Source organism: Gallus gallus, chromosome 11 (assembly GCF_016699485.2).
Source record: "Gallus gallus isolate bGalGal1 chromosome 11, bGalGal1.mat.broiler.GRCg7b, whole genome shotgun sequence".
NCBI lineage: Eukaryota > Metazoa > Chordata > Aves > Galliformes > Phasianidae > Gallus > Gallus gallus.
In genome coordinates, this window is record NC_052542.1 from 4,302,354 (window position 1) to 4,326,124 (window position 23,771).

General features: G+C 37.9%; 1 protein-coding gene across 1 annotated transcript in view; it reads right to left on the reverse strand.

Moving 5' to 3' along the window:
• The window catches only part of FTO (FTO, alpha-ketoglutarate dependent dioxygenase), a 222,448-nt gene that overhangs the window by 6,691 nt on the left and 191,986 nt on the right, over positions 1–23,771 (reverse strand).

The window sequence follows — 23,771 nt, forward strand, 5'->3', positions numbered from 1 at the left end:
AAGGATCCAGTCTCCATCAGTTGTATCACAAGGAGAGCACTGCTGGACTCCCTCAAGCATGAGATCTACATAGGATAGATTTTAATTAACCAACCAGAAAGCCATAAACTGTGGCAGAGAGTATTTCTTTCAGTTGTTCCATGCTTGTTGTACTGTGACTCTGCACAACTAAAACCTTTTCAGGTTTAATTTGTCTTTTAAGAATAGAACAAATGACATCAATATTTGACTTTGCAAAGCAGATTTCAGAAGTACTGGTCCCAAACAGGCAGTGAAATGAAGTGGCCAGATGGAAAGAGCATAGTGCTTAACTCTTTTGAACATCAAATCCCCAGTGTGTTCCCAAATAGTCTGTCCCATTCACATTAAGCCACTCCTGATGTTCTTTCACGTGCTGTAACTACTCCCAAGCCCAATCATAAACAATTCCTGGCTGAGAACAGGAATTGCATTTATAGAACAGACAAAATTGATAAAATGACTTTTTTTTTTTTTTTCTTCAGTAATGGAGACAAAAATGCCAGATTTAAGAAGGGATGGAGGTACTTTCTGTTAAATTTTAATCCATGGAAAAACTATAATGTATATACATACATCTAAAATCTATTATCCTTTAAAAGCTGATAATGACTTGCATAACTTGGCTTGTACTACAGAAACCAAATTTTACAGTCACTGACTCAAGAGCTTTATGCCCTCAAAGTCACTAAATTCACTGGAATGAAGACTCTGCTGCAATATTCTAAGGCATCACTGGTGACCTAGTAGAACAGCCTGAAATCTGTCAGTATTACCATTGTGTTTACTTCTACAAAGTGAATCCAAAGAGGTAGGAGAGAGATAAACGAACCTGACACTACAGAAGTTTAAGTGGCAGTAAAACGAACTTGAAAATAACAGTTTCTATCATTACTTAAATTGTAATTCAGGTGAATGTGAGAAAAACAAACAGTAAATAGCCTCCAAATGTTGAAATAACAGCAACCAACGCACTGGTGGACTCCCCACAATTGTGGGTCAATGAGTAAACAGAAATCTACCCATAAGATACTGCTGATGAGATTATTGGTGATCTTCCTTATCGTGTCCACCAACTCTACACTACCAAAAGGGAACTCATAGTACATGCAGGGGCAGCAGGCCACCAAGGACAGCGCTGGCTGATGAGTGACGCTAACTTGACCTCCCTTGACAGAACCTTGCCTTTCCTTTGTGCCCTTGGTCCAACAGACCTAGAAACTGCTCATGAGAAAATCACTGTGCTTCCTATTCCCACAAGAGAATAGCTGTGTGAGGCAGTCTCCATTTCACGTTTGTTTGATTTTTTAATTAGGAATCATCACTACTATCTATAAAGAGTAGGAGGTAGGGAAATCCCCAAGAGATACACTGAATAAATAATACAGCATTTGCTGAAAGATGAAGTTTAATCCAATTTAACCTATAGGTCTACAAATTGTTCTCTTTCAGCCCCGTTTCTCAGATGCTTTTGTTTCCCATTTTTAGAATAATACATATAGAAGCAATATATCCTGACTGCATAAGAAGCATGTTTATGCATATAAACATGCTGATAGTTGGAAATAATCCCATCAGTCCAAAAGAGACAGCATTTAGGAGGAAATTTTCAGCACCACAGACATGGATTTAGTTATATACTTTTCATTATCAGCAATGGGATTTGAATTATTTCCTCTGCGCTGAGAATATTTGGCTTCAACTTCAAACAACATAGAAGTATATAAGCTTCAATATAATTTATTTTCTCAAAAGGAACCTAGAATGCTCTAAGCCTTTGCTGAGGTATCTGATGCTCCAGTCCCTTCTGTTACACAGTACGATCGGCTGTTTTATTTCACTTGAGATCCTTGCTTTCCTATAATTTTTTCAGACAAAGAAACAAAATGTCTGCTATATACTGAGTATAAACACAGCTGACTTGTTTTCCCCAAAGTATTGATTTTATGCACTTTTAAAATAACTGTTTTCATTCCGTTACGCATAATCACCTGGGACATTGTTCCTCTACATTTGCAGAAACACAGATGGAATTGCTGATTTGGAACCTTTGGAGAGATCTTACACTATTCTCTAAAATCTAAGCTTCTATTAAAATAAGGTTTCTAACTTCTGGTTGTGAAGATAGCCTGGACAATGTAAATTGATGCATGGTTATCTTGTTGAGTCCACAACCAGACAGACAGACACAATAGCACCAAGGGAGCTGTGAACTTCCCCCACTTATTTTATTGGGTGTTTACTTGTGGCCAGATGCTCCCCTCTGTTGTGCAGAATGGCATTAAATGACTGAAAAAGAGAGGAAAAGGAAATGGAAATAAAAACCAACAAAGAGGAGAAAAGGAAATCTCTGCAGCCTTCTTCCCTGGGGGTTACAGATGCCCTCCCTTGCCAGTATTAGACTGTTGGAAGATTTGGGGCTGAGCGGTGCATATGGTGTGTTTTTCTAAAGACACCGTATTTTCCAAAAGAATGTCACAGGAAAAGTAAATGATGCTTTCAGCATTGTTTACCTTCCTTCTTTATCTTTTGCACTTTGTTTATGTGGAGGTCATACAGCCAAGGAAAAACATAAAGGCAGTGTGGTTTCAGATGCCAATGCAAGAATACGGGCATCACTTAGAGTTCTCTTGTTTAAAATAGGCAGACCCACTTTTCCGAGATCTTCTGGGGTAGAATAATGCAAGCAAACTAAAACCTTTCCCTCATTGAGGGTGTGTTTCTCCATAAGACAATGTCATAAGAAATTAACTGCTGTATGACAAATCCGTATTTGTTATATGCAGAAAGTAAAGTCGAAAGCAGCATGTCTAAACGCAAGCAACAGTAACCGTTTTGCCTGATACTTAAAACAGGCTAGACAGAAATGGGCTGCATCTTTTCAGCCTCAAAACCTTGCAATCCTTCCAGCCCCAAGTGCTTCCTGCATCACTCCTGCATGCACCTAACAAAATCCCTCCTCAAAATCTCACAGTTTCCATCAAGGCCAAAGCAAGGATGACACAGAAGGGGCAGTACTTGAGAGCAAACAACAGCAGGCTGTAGATATGCACAGAAAGACTCTGCATACAGAAGGACTCTGCATATGGCTGTACACCAAACAATTCTTTGCTGATATACGTTTTTTAGGGAGAGTGACACCAAATGGAAATCCTGCCCAGGAGCCATGGTGTCCAGCTGTTCTCGGTCTTGCACTAAGATGCAGCTCCCACTAGCTTCGCTCCATTTCTGGAAATCTGCATATTTATTAATCAAAAGAAAACTACAATAGACAGACAGCAAGTACCATATGGGAAAGCCTAACAAGCACAGGAGTAACTTCCCAGTTGTAGAGTGAAATCAAGATCTGTAATGTGACATAAATATGCATGTGTACATATCTCTGTATATGCATACATACACACAAATATGTAAGTACAGTATATACCACATTTTCATGTCTACTTTCCACCAAGAGACATGGCCTTGAACTCCTATGCAGCTTAGGGAACAAAATGAAAAAATGGTTTATTGTGCCACAGATCTACACTGCCTTCCCCTTGTTATGCACCGCAGTTGTAGCCTGCAATCCGGATTTTTATAACAAATATTGGAACTAATACGGTAAGAGCAAGGAGATCCTATGGACTAAACCACAGTTTCCTTCAGGTCAACATGATGCCAAACAGAAGCAAAAGGGAAGAAATAGTAGGGAAACGAGGGAAGAGATACAAGAAAGGCAGTCTTGAAAACAGGAATAAAGTTTTGGAATAAAAGAAGCCTCAAGTAACTAATCACATGTGAAGCACTACAGAAATTCTCAATGGCTGCTGCTTTATGCAGTGATATCTTATCATAGAATCATAGAATCGTAGAATGTCCTGGGTTAAAAAGCACCTCAAAGATCATCTAATTTCAACCACTCTGTCAAGGGCAGGGTTGCCAACCACCAGACCAGGCTGCCCAGAGCCACATCCAGCCTGGCCTTGAATGCCTCCAGGGATGGGGCATCTACAACCTCCTTGGGCAACCTGTTCCTGTGATCATGAATAAATTACTATCAAATATACCATCAAGAAAATTCCAGTCCTGACAGAGATGACTCTTGAAATGCTACAGTATGCTCAGAGACAAATAAAAATCATACGGAAACAACAAAGGATAAAAGGAGTCTATTAGTAAAACCTTACCCAAACATGGTAACTTCTGCTGAAATCAATGTAAATGATTAGTAACCAGTGATCATACAGAGAAATGAGAGCAGCTACTAATGTGCAAATTATAAGCAGTGAGATCAACAAGATGCAGAAAAAATAATTAATTCCCAACTCAGTTGAGAGTCTCATTACCACCGAAGTTTGCTGATGGTTTCATTCTAAGTGGAATGTCAAAGAGCTAGGGAGCATTTAGGATGCTTCTCCTTGCAATGTATTATGGTGTATGTGACAAGTCTATATATTCTTGGTATATGTCTCAAGCCTACTTCAGTGTAAAAGAAAACAGCAAGGAACTTTTAGGCTAGAATCTTACCAGTTTGTGAGACGAATTGTACATGATATTTTACAAACAGTAAAATCTTACCTTTGAACTTTTTCAGTAAGAACTTGTTCAGTAATCATTACACTGACAATATGCTCATTAATAACAACACCTCTGGATTTTTTTCTGCTTACCATTTATAACTGAAAACATTACATAAAGATGTCAAATATCCTTTTCTACTTTAACTTGTACATGATTATCATTTTCAAAATACAAGGCAAATAAACACATTTCTTTATTGAAATCCAACTGCACTAAGGGGAAAAATTCTGTATGAAAGTTCAGTATCAGAATCTACCTCAAAATTATGCAGTTTATATAATTCTGCAGTATTTTTAACACCAACTAAAGTTCCAGTACAGATTGAATGATGACTTAAAGATGTTAGACAGGAACACACTTTCCTATGTAGAATACGACTGCAGTCAAACCATATGCATCTTGTCCTGCCCTATTTTCACAGGCATTACTACCATCAGTATTTACAAAAAAAAGCGCAGGATATTGATCCAGAACACCCTTTCAGCGGAGCTCAATTCTCTCAGCATCATAAAGATTTTTTCACTCAAGTCCAACTTAGTATCATGATTATATGATTAGTACCAGGATGCTAATAGAAGGTAAAATATAAAATGTCAATTACAACGAATGCATGCAGCTCTTCGTACTATTTATCTACAGTGTAAAGAATCTTTCTGATTGAAATATCAATGACTTTAAAACACAGACCCAGACTTTAGGCCTTTTGGTGGTGCCAGCTCACTTGTTTTGTATGATATGATAGTCCTGGCTTTGAGCTATCTCTCACTAACTGATGCTTTTGATGCTTTGTTCTCTTTTTACTTTAGGATAGAAAAAAACAAATAATGCTGAGTTCTCTTGAATTCTTCTGATGTCTGTCTTCAAAACTCTGCTAACATCCAATTTATGTCATTCTATTTCTTTCTTATGCTGTGAATTCAAAATGAAAGAAGGTAACATAATATCATAAGATCTATGGACGATTGAAATGGCCTTCGGAGTAAACTTCAGAGTTATTCTTAAAACTCTTGCCTGAGAAGAAACTGAAAAATTGCTTTTCAATAGATAATGCAACTACTCTTCAAATTCTCCCTGGATGAAGTTATTACCATAGGGAACACTGTAATGATAATAAAGTATATGGTGCCAGTGCCCTAAGAGAAGTTCAGATGGGTTCTTTTGTGAGTATTTGCAAGGCACAATCAAAATTGTCCTAAAACATTTATGTGCTTTCTCTTGATTAATTCTTTACTGTAAAATGTTTACAAAAACTGAAGTTTGTTAATGAGCAAAGCTGATGTCTACTATGCCAACTGGCCTGCAATGTTTATTGTGTCATGTAACTTCCCTTAAAATGTTGTATCGGGATTCCGAAGACTTGTTACATTAGTTAATTAAGGATCTGATTCGATCTTCTGAGCAAAATGCATAGACATATATTTAAATCTGATTTAGCTCTGTCGAACTTTCAAATACATTTCAAGTTCAAACCAGGCTTAAAAGCTTCACCGTGCGAGGTCCCTACAGGTGGTCTCAACATCACTACTTGATGCACTACCTCATGTACATACATGATTAACTGCAACTTTTCTTAAGAACCTGAGGTAGCCATCCCATACCTACCCAGCCCCTACCCTTGCATCTCATCTCTCATCTCTGTAATTCATGATGCAATGGGCATGATTTGTCCACGTGTTATTTGAAGTGATGCAGATCTACAATAATGTACAAGCAGCATTTTTCACAGATTTCTGTCAAGTAACAAGCACAGTAGCCACATTGTCAAGTCTGAATTCTGGGGTTAATGGCATCATTTTTTGAGCCCGAGGAAAGAGAAATCTTCTCTTGTTAGATGCCATCAGCCGTCCATTTGTCTGTGCTTTGGCCAGATTCACGGGAAATAAAGATCTACTTAATGAAGAGTGTCCATTTCACTGCTCTCACGAGAGACCTACTGTTTTGTCTTCCTTCGTTCTGTGCCTGCTAGACAACAGTTATTTGAACTTCATGAAAAGTGGATTGTCTTGTCCTTCCTCATGTTTTGTTTTGTCTATGAGCATTGTTTTTCAGACTCCATTTTCCTGGTTTTTTGTTTGCCAGCTGAACGACATTGATCATTCCCTTCAATGAACTGCTGATGAAATCATCTCTTCTTGAGTTACACAAAACACTACTTCTCTGAGCATGCACAGACCTAATATACCTCCTATTAAGTTTTATTTTTCAAATAATACTGTGATTGCATTAATCTAAAATGCAAAGTATATATTCATTTTTCTTCTTTACTGAAATGCTGTAATTCTATCTTCTCTTAATACCAAGGAATTAATCATATAATCATTAAGGTTGGAAAAGACCACTAAGATCATGTAGTCCAACCACCAAGCCATTACCACCTTGCCTACTGACTTAAACTTTAGGGGACTTGGCAATAGCTACACCATCTCCCTTTTTGGTGCAAACCTATGTCCTTTATTTCTGTTTCCTTTCTAAAGCACATCTGAGTTGTCATTAATTTGTAGTTTCTATTTCTCAGATATATGCAGTTTTAAAGGGAAAATTCACACTGTCCTGTTGTAAGAGCATCTAGGGAAAAGAACACTCCTTAGCACTAGGAAGAGTCCATTTTCTTAGACCACCTGTTACAGAGTTTATAATTTCCACTTTCATTAGTTTGTCTAGCTTTTCACCACTTTTGAGCCTCTAGAACACTAATGCTTTCCCTCAGTTTCTCCTTGGGAACATCTAAATGTAATCTTTTCATACCTATTCTGCACAAACAGTGACAGCTTAGCTACTTTCATTGCAAATATATCAATTTGAGCCTTAATGACTTTACCAGGCTTGGTTTACTCATCTTGGCTTGTCTGGCTAGCCAGAGTGAAACACTGGTGAAATCAAACAGTAATGACAGGCTCTTCCTAAGTGCTTGTGATCTGCTCCATGCACTTCTTCCCCCACCCCTTCAGACAACACATTAGAAAATTACTGCTCATTTACATTTATCTCATAATTTTAGCCAGGTACTAATCTTAAGATACTTGTGATCTAACTGGAAGGACAGAATACTTTCAAGAAAGCAACTTCATATTATGGACATTTCAGAGGCCAAAATGTCTTGTTTTGCAGTTCTACTCTTCATATTTTTCATCCAGAAACAATAAGTTTTTCTCTGCATCTTCAGATTTTAAGAATCAAATAATCTTCTATCAATGTAAAAAAAATCTCTTGATAGAAGTCACCAGGGGTTGCGCTATGACACTTTTAGCACAGTTCAGGACATTTTTTTTTTTTCCTCAACATGCTCCAGAGCTAAAATGAAGGATATTCATCCCTGCCTGAAGTCAGGCCTCTTAGAGATATTAATGCCTGGCACTGTGCTATGTTATTAACTTACTAACAAACTGAAGAACTCTGTGGCACAGCATCCTGGAAATCACAAAGCCTGGAAGTGAGCTACCATAATGACAAAGGTGTGAGCTACCCAGGTACCTACAGGCCCTGCAGATCACTGGGCAGTAGAAAAGTTGTTCTAGGATTCCTTGGACAGAAATTATGAAGATATAAAGCATGCCAATCATCAGTGTGTTTGTCTAGAGAAACGTTGTTGGATAAATCACTTAAGACAACAAGTCCATTTAACAGGAGAAATAGTGTGAGTTGAACATGAAGTGAACATAGACTACATGAGGTAAGTAATGGTTACCAATTAACACGATGATAAACATCAAGGGCGGATCATTACTGAATTGTGTCCCTCATAAGGGATTCCTCCAGAGACTGATACAGTGGCCAGGATTAGTCCCCTTTAATCAGTATTCTGAAAGTAAATGTGAATGATCCAATGCCTGATCATTTCTGCAGATAGCACAGAGACTGATAGAATGGTTACAAAATATGAAGAAAGGACTTAGTGCTGACAAGCTGCCCAGTGATTAGGACTGAAAGCCTTTCAGAACTATAGACAGAGACTGAGAGAATATGACTGGAAAATGGATGAGACAATGCTAAAACCACTGCATCTCAAAACAATGCAGGTATTCCAGACAGTTCAAAATTAATTCCTACTATAATACCTAGTCCTTCTGCCTTTCGCTACATAGACTGAATGACAGTAAAATGGAATAACCTTGTTTCCAGCTTTTCAGAAGTACCTTGAAGAGAGCACAGAAAAGCGACTGTGGAGGTAGGTAGAAAATATGTGATAATGATTAACTCAATTTACTTCACTTATCAGATTTAAAACTGATTGATGGCAGGAAATACCTTGTGTGAAAAGGCTCTCTAGTCTGGAAGAGGAAGCTGGAATTTGAAAGAGAACCCAGAGAAATTAAAGCATGTCTGTTTTTTACAATGCAGTCAATCACACAATGGGACAAGCTATTAAAGAAACAGAATATTCTTCATTTCTGACATCTCCAAATCAAGAAAAGATTCCTGCCTGGAAACCATGCAGTTACACAGTTAACACAGGGATAAAAAGCTGAAATTTAGTAACTTGTGATAGAAGTCAAAACAGTTGACAGAAAAATCTTAAATACAATGATGCTCAAACTTTTATACGTCCATTCTTGATTGAGCTCACTTTGAGAACTCCTTGTAATTCATCTTGCTGTAAAATTACACACTCTAATTGGAATGGGTATTCCAGTAGAATGAAACATGACTTCTACTGTCAAAGTCCCAAACATCAGTTTAGCCTTTGACCACAATACTCTCTACTGAGACAAACTCTGATGTGGGGAACAGAAATGTGTACAAACATCCGTGTTTTCCATTGTCTTATCCCTGTTTCAGATTGATACAAATTTAACTATTTAATAAGAGAAGTATTTTGAAATTGAAATGAGAATTGGCTGAAAGATACATATAACCATATATTTAACTGAAATTACGACTTGTCGTGTAATTTCTCAAAATAATATTCAGAAGAAAACATAATTCCACAGTATGTTTACAATTTCATTTACTTTGTTCCTCTTACTGTTTCCTGGAATGACCATACAAGGTCAAATCAAATCAAAGGACATCATCTGTTTGTTCAAAATATCATTATGGATGAACCAAGAAAAAGCAGCTGTATTTCAAGTCACCTTTCCCGCTCTCACAAACAAAAAGTCACTCCTTTGCAGTGCATTACAGGACCAAGGTCACTTGGGATACCATAAGGCCTCAGTGGATGCCCACAAGACAGAAGAACAACTTGATCAGTCCCAATAACCTCCTGCCCTTGCTAAGGGACTGATAGAAAGACAAGTTTCCCAGCAGGCTGCTAACTTGCTGTTTACACTTTTTAGATGAACAGTACTGCAGGTTAGAGCATTTGAGATTCATCTGAAGCACCAACTGACCATTGAAATTATCACAAGCATCATTACAATTACATCAATAATCACAACTTTAAATGCAAAGACTGTCAGATCAAAGTTTTTGTAAAGACTCATGCCTGCTAAAGAATATAATTAAAAGTTATTGTGCAAGATTTATCTTGTAGCCCTTGACAGCTGTAAAAAGGTAATAGGAATGCATTGGAAGGAAGTAAGCTGGCTCTCTCTTTAGAGCGCAAACAGACTAAAACAAATTTTCTCTCCACAGAGTCCTCCATGATGCTCCCAAAAGAGCAAGAGGTCTGACCTGTTCAAACATAACCAGCTGCCTACAATAAACAAATTACATATATGATATAAAATGTGGGAAACCCAACATGGTTTCCTTCTATATCTTTACATGTTCGAGAAGTCATAGACATTAGAATCCTGCAGAACCTTCTACTGCCTCAACTAGAGGTTACGTTTATCTTCCAGAGTGAAAGCATCTAAAAAAATACAGTGAAGTGGAAAAAGAAAAGAAAAAAATCTCTAGGTTGTGACCACTTCTTCCACACACAATTGTTTGCTTTCAAATCTTCCTTTCTATCAGGCTAACTTCCCTCTACTTATCAATAACAGCTTTTGCGCTTTCAAATCAGAATCTAACCCTACAATGGATGCCAAAGGTAGATGGAAACTCTAGGAAATATAGATTACAGGTGTGCAGAGATGTAATTCTGTGATCAAATGGACTTAAAACATATGGTTCAAGTCTTACACCAGTTCTACACTGTCTTAATCAAGTTGATTTAGCTTGAACCTTTCATATCAGTTTTACACTAGCATAATTAGATTGATTTCAGTGGTAATTCTTATTGACACCTAAATAAGAAATCAAGTCCACAGATTATCTTTCATGACTCGAATACATTATGCAAGGATCCAACAAGACTTCCCGTTCTGTGTGTGTTTTTATGTGTATACAGGACACATACACATGCTTTAAATGATTATGAAAGTGACAAGAACTGATGCCATTTATTTTTTCACTGTCTTGAAAGGACATTTGGACTGCTTAGTGTAGTCACATCAGAGTAAAACATGATCTCTACTTGTAAGAAACCTCAATTAGTTATTCTTTTATTTCGGGTACTGTAGCCAGTAAAGAAACTTAACTTTAATTCCATCTGACTTCAATTGTGTTCAAATTATAGTAAAAAGGAAGAAGACAACAAGCTGTAAATATGAAAAGAGACAGAAAATCATTGAGAATCATGCCTTTATGAATATTTGATGAAGAAAGGTTAGATCTACTGCTGGTAAATTACAAGAAATTATGTCCATCATGTGACTCTGTCAGCAAAGGTTAATACAAATGGGTTTGGATTTAGTTGAGATGACAACGAGGATTAAAAAAGATTTGTCCTGTCCTCACTGCAATTAGTTTTTCTCCTATTATTATTGTAACAGAGTTTATCGTTAGGATTATGGTAACAGAAATACTGCTCAATGAAATCATTTTGGTTTTCATAATACTGTGACAGTTTTGCAATAAAATTTTCATCTCTACTAATCTAGCTCTTTACTGCGCATTTGCTGATGTAGAAATACAATCATTAACCCATTTCCTCCTGCAATGTCTCATTTTATCTGACTGTGACAGAGCTCCCAGGCTGCCCAGCACTGCTCCCATGATGGCACGGGATGTTAGTCAGGTGTGATGTCACATGAGGTCTTCTGGACACAATTGATGACATCTGAGCTCATCCACAGCAACTCCTGTATGCTCATGGTGATGGAAAATGGGAATATCTCAAAGTTACTGCAAGTGTAAAAAACACAGCTGTAAAATGTAGATGTCCTGTAAAACCACACCATCCCTCTCACATTGTCACTGCTTCAGAACAGAAGATAAGGTAGATTTAAATCTTGAAAGTATCTTCCATAGTAAGAATTTACATGTAAACTAATACCAACGTGACTATGCATAAGAAATCAGGTTATGTGAAGTCAGGTTTTCTTCAATGTGCATTTTAAATTTTAACTTCTAGGTTCAAATGGTACTTCTGCACTTGTGCTGACAAATTAGAGATAATTTTGGTATCTCGGAGTCCATGTTTTCTTTTCCTGCTTTTGAGTTTCAATGCACAATTAAGAGCAGCAGAATTTTAATCCAGACACTTTTTATTTTCATAACAAGCTGTGTAATCCCATCAGATAAATACATAAGTTAAAACTCCAGAAGCACACAGTGTATTAGCAGGGGTATCCAGATTTGATGAATCGCTAGGAAGTATTAAGAGTGACTGGCAGCTGACTAATTGGAATTGGCACGCACAGCGCAAGTTGATGGCAAGCAGTCAGACTTCGGAGGTGTCCACTGAGAGTTACTTCTGCAGTTACATATACTTCTTCCACACTTAAAGCCATGTGAAAGAAGGAAATTTAACACATCAGGAAGCTTGCTAGATTATCAGAACATCTAATCAATACCATTGACAATAATTCTGTCTAAAAGCATTGGGGCAACCCTAAGTAATATACGGGAACAGACGTTCAGGACCTTTGCCAATAGATTACCTTTGACCCAGCATTTCCACTGCATGCCCAAGAGGAAACTTGGTTTCCTTCCCTGAGCTTTTCTACCTAGAGGCTTTCCAGCTGCCTAGTTTAATAAAATGCACCCTTCACCGTAGCTTTGACCCAGCTTTTAAAAAAAAAGAAGAAAGAAAAGTTAAAAGCCCACCCCCAGAACCCACCAGTGTCACAGGCACTGAGGCACAAGAAGCGCTGCCCTGGGTCACGTCTGCTACCCTGCTGCAGACATCTTATCAGTTGCAGAGATCGGACTTGTGTAAATCTCAGCACTCTGCTCAGCATCGCAGGACTCAGTGGGATACAAATGGCTTCTTCGTGTACCAGGCTTGCTCACAGAGACTTGAGTTACCTGTGGAGCAACTTTCCCACTATCTGACATACACCTGGTGGTCCTGAAAGACATCACGACAAATTTCCACTCGCCAGATTTAACGCTCTAAAAAGCACCCAGATTTTATTGCTCAAGTTGAAGCTAACTCTGAAAGACAGAAGACAGGGATGCATATGTCTCAAAATAACGCAGGTAGCATTAGGGAAATGAAGTGCAATGGAAAAAACATTAAACTCATAGTATATGCAACATATCAAGTGTGACTTTTGTTCCCGTGTACCAGTAATGGCCATGTATCTTGAAAAAAATAATAAAAAATCAACCTATTCTGAAAAGAAACATCCCAGAGCACGAATGCACTACACAGGAGTCACAGATCAGTATACAAACTTTTACACGTGCGGCTGCTATAAAAACCATAAAGCAGAACAACAAGGAGAGTCAGAGCTATTAGCTAAAATATGCACATATCCCTAGAAGAAGAATCACATCTCACAGGGCAGCAAAAATGATTTTGTCATGTTCTCACTGACTTGATTGTGTGTTTAGCCATGGGGCCAGGCTGCCCGTGAGAATCACTCTTCTGTGTACCACAGCAAGGCAATCCACGGAGCACAGGTTATCTTAGGGACGTGAACGTTAATTCTACAACCAGTCACTGAATTCTGCAAGTTTAAAATAAAAATGTGAATACTGCTTTATTATTGCTAAAGTGCCCATTTTTCAAAGACAACCAAACCAGCCCCCAGAGACACAGCCTTTTATGTTAAAAAATACACTTTTCACAGTGATATCAAAGTCGAAAAGAAAATCTGAGGCCTTCAGTTTTAAAGACAACATAATGAGATCAGAGATTGTGCCTGCAAAGAAATTAATTAATGGTTGATTAATGCAAGTAACCTTAAACAGTAGGCATATTGACGCAAACTATCACAGGTAGGAATCGCAGGCAGCTTTCATGGAGCTAGAGCACTGCGACATGCAAGAGAAATTTGAGCTGGATACTGCTTGCAAATTCAATACCACATGTTTGGAATGACCACCTAAGTAATTTTTGCTGTAAAATTATAGAATCATTACGGTTGGAAAGACCACTAAGATCACCTAGTCCAACCAGCAACCCATGCCCATGACTGCACTAGACCACATCCCTCAGTGTGACACCTACCCTTCTCTCGGACACCTCCAGGGTGGTAATTCCACCACCCCTGGGCAGCCAGTGCCATATTTGAGATGAAACTGTTCCTAGAGTTTCTATGCAGACCTCTGTGCAGCACGTAATAATGTAGACAGTGGATTTAATTAATTGTTGGTGGAAAAAAAATAGAAAAAAAAAGGTACTAGATAGGATCTGTAATAAAAATTTTGCTTGTTGTTATGGGAATTATCAAATAAAAAAATCTGCTAGGTACTATGAGACATAAAGGCCTTTAGCTGCACTTATAATTTGCTCCACTTTACGTCAGCAGTATCCTTTGCATATTACTGTAATTCGTATTAAGTATCTTAGGGCTCATTCAGTTATTACTGCTCCCTCTTCTTGGTTGGCATAGGATGAAGCCCTAAAAGAATGAGCTTTCAAAAGACACTTAGCTGGGCTCCCTGACCTTTTAGCTACCTCTTCTGGCCTCTGATTGTGCTTGGTTCCATCTTCATTCACTTCCTTCTTTACCAACCTCCCGCAGTTCCTTATTACAGCTTTAGTACACCAGTCACTCTTCTCTGCACAAAACATGAACCTTAATATTTTATTCTACCGGATTGCCCAGTTTCCTTTACTAAAAGTGCTGAGGCCTCACACACATATAAAACAGCAATTCTTGTGGTTTTGCTTTTCATTAGTTTGGTTTATATTCAGCTTGTTTTACTTTGGTAGTTGAGACTAAAAATTATCAATTTGAGAGAAAAGTGAGAGGCAGCTTGTGTTGCTGCTTGTGTTGGGCCTTATTTTCTTCTCCTTATGGTGTTACTAGTAATTAATGCTTCTAGGCACAGAAAACATATAGCATGATTAGTGTTACATATCAAACTGTTTGTTAGCTTTTCTGAGCATGTATGTTATCTTGTACGATTAAGCCAGTTCAGTTGTTACCGGTTTGGACAACACTTGCCATTTTTGCCTACCTACCTCGTCAGCCATCATTTGCCATCATTTGCCTACCTACAGGATTAAAACCAGAAGTTGTCCAAAAGAGGTGGAGGGCATTTATGCCTCCTTTTCCCAAGCCCCACACAGACAGGAAATAACAAAATAATTTATGGTGGAATTTTAAATTTTCTTTTTTTAATAATAGGATTGCTGTTCTTTTCTGCCTAGTATAAGAGTCTATTCTGAGTCTGTTTCATTCAGTACTTTACTCTCACCAAGGAGTAAGGACTGGGAACACAACATACTTTGAGCTTATGCTCATCAGACACCCCAGCTAAATTGATGGAATGACTGAAGAAGTCTTACATGCAAACAGCACTGTCTTGCATGAGACAAAATAGCTGGCAAGCAGGTCACTGTCTTGGTAAATCTACTCTCTTTTACAGAGGAGAAGTGACTTGAAGATTGTAAATGGTGACACAACGCACTCAGGAGTTAATAGCTTCATAATGATCAGTGAATGAATATGCTGTTTGGGAATAAAAGGAAAACATCACAGCACCAACTTCATCAAAATACATGCTGTGCTGAAGAATGGTGTAATTTTAACGAAGAAGTTGAAGTGATAAGTGAGAGTCTTCCAAAGCAGGATGCTCAATTTAACTCCTACGATGATAATGCTAACACAGAAAAAGGAACAATGTAAAACCACCTGCACCAAACTAATTAAAGTGATGTTGTCTAAAATCATTTCAATAAAATATATAAGGCATGCTAGTTTAGAATACTACATACTCAAGTCGTGAATATTCAAATGGAACTATGGAGGTGCAGAAGGGGGTTAATTTTGTTCAGATTAACCACACAGTTGTTATTTCAAGACACAATTGTAAGCAGATTAACTGCTGTTCAGATGGCTACCATGCAGAAAGATGGCAACGTGTAGATCTTCCTCAACAAACAGCTGTACAGAAAAGCTGCTTACACAGTTCTAAAAAATGCATTAAGGCACTTGGTCATACTGTCTCTTAAAAGCTGTTATTTCTTTTTCTCTTTAAAAATATTGAAAACACAATTGCAGAAACATTTTTTGATGGAAAGGTGGAGATTAAGATGAAATCAAGACATTTTATCTAGCCATATATTACTATCTTATCTACCCTGAACCTCAGTAAGGCTGTTAACTCAATCCCCCCCAAATTTTAATACTGCTTCTGGCTCAACAAAGTGAATAAACACGCATTCATCTTCAGACACGCCTCTCAGCAGAACTACTGGTTCTCTTACAGAGAGATCCATACAGCCTACATAAGTTGGCCTGCATTAGTAGCAATCTGTGAAGTGAAATATATATGTAATATGGGAATGAATGTATACAAGGAATGATTCATGACTTCTTCAGAATGATGGTAGGAGCTTTTGTTCCTGCCTAAAATCAGTAAATTTATTCACCACAACAGAAACAGCTAAGAATCTATGTAAGTTATTAGATATGGATTTTCCAGAAATAAAATTAACTCATTTCAATATGACCAGGTGAGAACAGCAGTTTCAATTGTGTGAAGGAATAGACCAAGTGTTATTCTACAGATCAGCTGGCTTTATCTGTGGCTGTCAGAAGAACTCAAGAGTTTGATACCATCTGGGGGTTACATTCATCTCTCAGAACTGGTCACGTGTGGCTTTGTATTTGATAAACAAGAGGAAACCAGGCAACCATACATTAGTGTTAGTATTTCAAACACTTCCTTTAAACCCTCTAATGCTGGATGCATGAGTTTGATACAGCTTGCAATACCATGACATGCTGACAACGAGCTTTTTCCCAGCAATCTTCCATTAGCTTTAGTGCCTCATTTCCTGTGTAAATGTATACTGTGCACTTTGCTAAGAGTATACTCTTTGGAAAGAGTATATACAAGCCACATTATATGAAAATTAGTGAAGTAACAAGGATAAGCAATATCATACCAGACTTCTTCCACACAACTAATGCTTGTTTGGGGGGAAAAAAAACCCAACAACTTTAATGATTTATATTAAATAAATCTGTTTGGAGCTGAATCTAACAGATTCCTATTCTAGGTCCATGGAACATGGAATCTTGACTGACATAAGGTGTGAACTGGCTGGCTCTTCATAGTGATTATCACATTCATGCTGTAGTCTATGCAGATGTGGTATAGAACTGCTATTATTTTAATCTTTCAAATATGAAAACTTTAAAGTGCTACTTAAAAATTGGCATGAATATGGCAATACATCACTTTTATGCTCCTGTAAGACTAATGATTTAATTGCATATACCTACATTCAACTTAATTAAGACATTGAACAACCAAATGTTCTGTGCATGTGAGTCTGCAAGATTTGTCTTGGTTACATAGACACTTACAAACAAGCATGGTAGGAGAATAGATCACCCCAAGTTGAATGGACACTTAGAAAGATAAAAATCTGTCTGGATGACTGGGCGACCTGGGGGTAGTGGTTAGTGGCTAGTATTTGCCCTGGATGCTTGCAAACAAACAAAATACCACAGAATTCTACCCTAGGAGTAACCTGGGACAGGCACACTTATCCTTCTTGTTGATGACACCAAACTGGAGGTGAAATGAGGGAGCTAGTCAATATCCTCAAGGGTAGGACAGCCATACAAGAGTGACTGGAGGAATGGCTCAACAGGAACCCCATGGGATTCAAAACAGGAAAAGAAGAGTGGGAAGAAATAATGATATAGTTCAGGCTGTGGTGTAGTTCTGCTGAAAATGGAGCCGAGAACAGCAGGAGGACAACAGAGAAGAGACAAACTGAAAGGAGAGATTCTGACCAGATATAAGAAAATACTGTTTCTGTGAGAACAGCCAAGTAGTGGAACAGGTTGCTGAGAGAAATTGAGCAGTCTCCATCCTTGGGGGTTTTTGAACTCTGCCCACTTAAAACCCTGCACTGATCCAACCTCAGTGATGACATTGCTTTAAGCAAGAATCTGGCACAGAAAACTCCTGAAGTCCATTCCAATCTCATTTATCCTACAAACCCAAGAAGTGAAGTTTATGAGTTCATATCATTAAAGATATGCTTCCATAGTAACAGACAACTGGAATTTTCTTATGTTGCAGCTAAATTTGTTGGCTTAATTCCAACTTCCCAAAGCAGGATGTGCAAGAAAGAAGAAAACCCAAACCTTTATTGACATAAACCACGACAGAGTGGCTTCAGGTTCCCCACGTATTAACATTATAATTAGGAAAAAAGAGTTTTTGTTCCAGCCCTGGGTTTCTCACAACATCCTGCCTTAACAGGATCTCTTGGAATTTGTGACTACTTTAAGCACAAATTGTTCTTCCAACAAGATGTTGACTTTTGTGGTCTATTAAGCAAGCAATACAAAATCGTACAGTGACGCAAGTGCTTCAGGCTAAGCTGTACATAAATCAGCTTCTTCACCCAAGGGATTTTGCAAAAGTATAGACAAGATTAAAAGTAAACTTCTGCATTTTAGCAATAAGTGGCCAGGAAACAAAGGCAATTCATACAAGTTTGCTCTTGCTGCATCTTCAGGTGAAAATATATCTGCCCAGCTATAAAGAGATGGCATAATTCTAAGGGGAAAAATACAGATAGTCCCATCTTTTGGATAGAATGAAAATCAACGTGCATCCTCATGCCTTTGGATCCTTTTTCCAGAGCCTGTACCTCCCATTTATGAAAGGCTACAGGATTAGCCCTTAAAAAGTCAGAAAAAATGTATGCTTCTGGAAAGAAACGGACAGAATCCCCATGTGTGCACCAGCAACCACAGCAATGACCATTTTAGCTTGCTATAGTCTCCAAGAAATCCTAATAGGAAGATACCTGGGCTCAGATGGAGGGTAAACAAACAAAATTAAAAAGAATTTTCCACAAGACAATGCTTTACAGAGGAGAAATTCTACAGTCTTTTGTTTATTTACTTCTAGATTTACTATCGTGTATGTTTTTCCCTCACTGGTTTGGAATGAACTACCACATTATTTGCACCAAGTTCAGCAGTAATATAAGCAGATGCAAACAAAAGCCTACTCACATCAATGACAATTCTGACTTAATTTGATTTGAAGAAAATATTTCTATGTCATTTTTTGGCTAACATACTTGATACAAGGATGGTCAAAGTTGGAAGTCAAGGAAGTGCTGGAAGTCAAGGAATAGGTGGATATGGAATATTTATTTTAGATAGTTCCACCCCACTCTGCAGCATTCCACCTGAAAATTAATCTGGAAATTGCTAGTACTGAGAGCAGCCAGGGGCCTGGCATAGGATTACTTCCCAAGTACTTACCAAGGTTCTTACATTTACTGTGATCCCCATTTATTAAGTTATCTCATATATGTTCCCACTAAATATGCTTTAAAAAAAAGTTCCATGTAGCTTTGGTTTATTTTTTTCAAACATACTTAACAAGACAACTTTCAGCTTGTCCGTGAAAGACCAGGATGTCATGCTTTGTGAAATCCTTTAGTATACTCCAGTCAGAAAAGCTGTAAACTGGCAAGATGTTATGTACAGAAATTTCAACTTCAAATATAAGTCCTTTCCAGTGGGAGCTCACACTCAGTTCGACAATTTGGGAAATTTTATTTGTAGATTTTAATTGTTCAACTGATCTCTGCCTAAATTCAATGATCAAAACAGTCATCGAGCCTCTGACAACTGCAATGAGATATGAGTAATATGTGTTGAAGTTAACTCTTGCAGGATTGAAAAGAGAAAGAAAGAATTGCTTTTTAAAGTCTTTGACAACTAGAAGTTTTTCTACAGAACAAAAATAACTCTGCTTGTAATGTAACTTCCATGTTCCAGCTCCTATTCCTCCCAGCTCAAAGCACTTTATAACATTGGTCCAAATAGTTCATGCTTTATGCTTGGAAGCATTTTCATTAACTATTTATGTAGGTACAGAAAACAAGATTTGGTCCATGATAAATAATAAATCTTCACTAGATTTAGCTGGGATCTTTTCAGTGAAACATGTTTTCCCCAGAAAATCCCAATTTATTGAAGCCATAAAAGTTGGTGGAAAAGGTCAGTTTCAACTTATTAAAAATCTCAAAGATTTTTCAGAAAGACATTTCCAAATGAAAAATAATAACAATAATAATCATTCTTATACATTCAAAAGAAGTAACATCCATTTGGAAATTTCATCTGAATATATACCCAAAACCCCAGAAAACTCCAATATGTTTTGGGAACAGAAGACACATTCACTGGCCTGTGCTCAAGTGTCTTTTGAGCTGAAGGTCACTATAAGTTTCCAGAATTTGACTTTTTGTCCTTGATACTTTTCCCAAGACTCACATCTGCCCTTTATATCGACACTGACTGCCACTATTTACATTCTGTTGTAGAGATATATATGAATTACTTCAGATGACAAAGTAATTCCATTTTAGAAGAGTGAGAAACCAAACTGACCTGTTTTCTCACAATATGATGTCAGAATATAATGTATTTATATATGTAAACTGTAAGCTGTAAACTGTAAGAATGTAAGCTGAAGCTGCCTTGTTCCTTACTACCACAAATAAAAGCTAATGAAGTCTAACTCATAATTCCACATGGCCATACAGTTCCTATAAGCATCCCTGAGCAAGACAGGGTACATCTAACTGGCATATACAGAATAAGTGTAAAACGAGGTCATCAGTAGTACCCAGCTGCAGTTAATTTAAAGCCATCTAGGGTATGACTATGTAAAGTAAATTTACAGTACTGCATTGTAATTTACAAATATTGAGTTCAATCAGCTCATCTGTAGATGAAGAAAGAAGGGCATCATGGAGCTTTTCCCTCAACATTTCAATTACTGCTAAAGGATTGGACAAAGCCCACTCTGGCTCAGTATCTGCTCTGTTCTCTAATCACAGAAAGTGCTTAGAACCAAGAAAAAGGAGTAGACCAAAGCTAAGCAAAAAAATCCAAGCTAGAAATGGAAGAGAAAGAATACTGACACAGTTGCCAAGACTGCTAATTGAGAAAGCTCTATCAAGCGAAGGAACAACACCCCACCTTGATCTGGTGCTAAAACTTTAGCAGTTTGCTTTCCTAGTCATTCAGTCTTCCATGGACCTGTCAGCAAGTATTTATGTTCTGCTACACTTCCCCACAAAAGACAGAATTCATTCCTAGGCCTACTCTGAGACAAATCCTCCAGGATATTATCAGAGATTCCCAGATCTCCTGTAACAGCAGACCCAAAGTGATCAAGCTAATAGAGTTAAATAGATCCACCATTTTGGACCGGAAGGGAAAAAAATGAGATGATTCATGCAACAGTGTAGTTCTTTCTACTCTGTTCTGCACAGTTCCAGAATTTGGCTAGCAAATTCTTGAATACGATACATATCACATGTTAAAGTTAAAAATATTATGATTTCACACACTAACAAACAGGGGAAGGTGTTATTTGCAAATAAATGTGTCCAACAAAAAAATAAAAATGCATGACTGCTCTCTGAGGTGGCTTTAAGAGCAAGGCCCTAAAGAACTTTGTTATTTAATTTTAGTATTTATGCAGTTAGAAATAACCTGAAGCATTCAAAATTACCATGCTAAGGTATCTCAAAAGCTGAGTCAGGACTTACTGCTGCCATCAAAGATCCTGAAAAATGATCAGAACACAGCCATTTGTCCTTTAGATGTTGTTTTGGTACTTGCTCGTTTAACAGGGTACAGGGAACCCAACAAAATCAGTCTCTCTGCCAAGGTAAAGCTGAGGGTTTGGCTTAAATTAACAACGCATGCCAGCAGATATATAAACTTAACTAAACACAAAAGTCTCAATTGAACTAGAATTTTAAAACAGTCCAAGTGGATTTTTCATTTTATATATACGTATAAAAAAGGGAGGAAAAAAGTAGCTATTTTGTCACGGGGGAGAGGAGGTTCTGAGACCTCCCTTCACAATGGCAACAAAGAACCCGCTGGCATTCACCAAGAGACCACCCACAGAACATACAGTACGTTGGAAATGTCAAGAAAGAGCTGCATGTGAAAATAAAGACTATGTGCCCTATTTCCTATGAAACACTTCAATATGGCATGCATAATGTTTTAAATTTTCCACTGACATATTGGCAGTTACTCTGGACCAATCTGGATTGTCACTCAAATGTCAAGACAGAAGGAGAAAATACAGGGCTAGGATTTTTCTTTTGCTTTAAACTTACCCATATTTTTACTGTCAGTCACCACCTTGCTTAGCATTAGTCTTGCTACTAATGGCAGCCCCAGTAATTCTGAGAGGTGGCAGGAGCATTTCTAAGACCACTACTCAGGCTACTCAGATTCTCATTCCCAACATGGAAACTCATTTCTAGAATTCTAAACTAAGGCGCTCCATGCCACGTTGCCATCACGCTGTGTAGGGAAGGGATTTTGCTCTATAAAAAGACAGCAAACAGCTAATAAACAAGACGTGCAGGCAGCTACACCAGTGAAGAAAGAGAGCCCAAGTCTTGAGTGGTCTGAATGGTGCCGGCTGAATTATTTTACTGAGAGAAATCTTCAGAGAGGTCGTGGTGTGATGCTTTTATCAGATACACACATATATTAATACTAGGTCATGCAGCAAACTCCCCTAGGTGAGGCTGCAAGTTACAAATATGACATCGTATCACAGAAAAGTCCTGCTTTGCACTATTTTCCAGGATGGGAAAAACAAAATACAGACGCGTGGCAATGAAATACACAAGTCACCAGTGTTAATTTTCTGCTCTGAGTTCAAGCTTCTAGAAAGTAACATACAAATGCAAAGCACCACTTTCTAACATTCCCTGGTAAGCAGCTGCTTCATGAATAACTAGAAGAAAACCTTTATGCTTGGTCACACCACCAGCAGGAGACAACTGGCTTTTCTCATGTAATACAGGGAATTGCAGCCAGTGCTTCATTAAAACACAAGACACTTTGGCAGACATGGATGCTGAACATTGCTTACTGTTCACATCTGTGGGTAAATGACAGCAGCCTGAAACTGTTGCCTTCCACTAAAGAGCAAGTACATGATCCAGTGCAGTTAATCAATAAGATAATGGAATGAATCAATAGCAAAGATTTTTAGGAGGTCTTAATTAAACAAACACTTGCAGATACAAATGATGTCTTCAATCTATTGATGGTAACAGGGTGAAGGGTTAAACACGAACAAAACCATCAAGTTTATTTTACCAGCATGTATTTCTCTAAAGTACCATATAGCTTCTTGGCCTCTGCATTGGCCCATCACTGCATCCCTATTCATTTTTTACCACCATGCTGCACAGGCATATTAGCCCATAACAAAGCAAAAAAAAAAAATGAATCACTGAGGAATTCAAGATGTGATGACAAAGTAGATAAAAGTCACTGCTACCCAATGTTATTTCTTCTCTGTTAAAAGTGTGACTACCTAGACAGAAGTGCTAACAAAGTCGGTTTCCAGCTGCAAGGTGTACAATTAGAATAATTAAAGAACACCTAAATTGATGGACCCATTAACGCAGGAGAGCTCCAGCAGACCTTCTGCACAAACACGGCAAGTCAATATTTTTGATTCCCCCAATGGTTCTGTGCTGGGCACTGTTTTAAAGAGACATCAATCTATGATGTCAGCATTTATCTAATGAAGCTTCAAAAATCAATGTCAAGATGGCGTGCTACATGCATGCACCCAATTTGTCTGTTCTCCAAGGGACACTAGATAAAACAAAAACGTTATAAAAGCAGTGAGAACTGACTGTGACCACTCTACCTGACCTTGAAGATGTCAGTGACAGGACAGAAACTTCACCTGGCTGATGGCACAACGAAAGGTTTCCAAAGACTACAGGCATTCCAGTGCCAATATGCATGCTCATA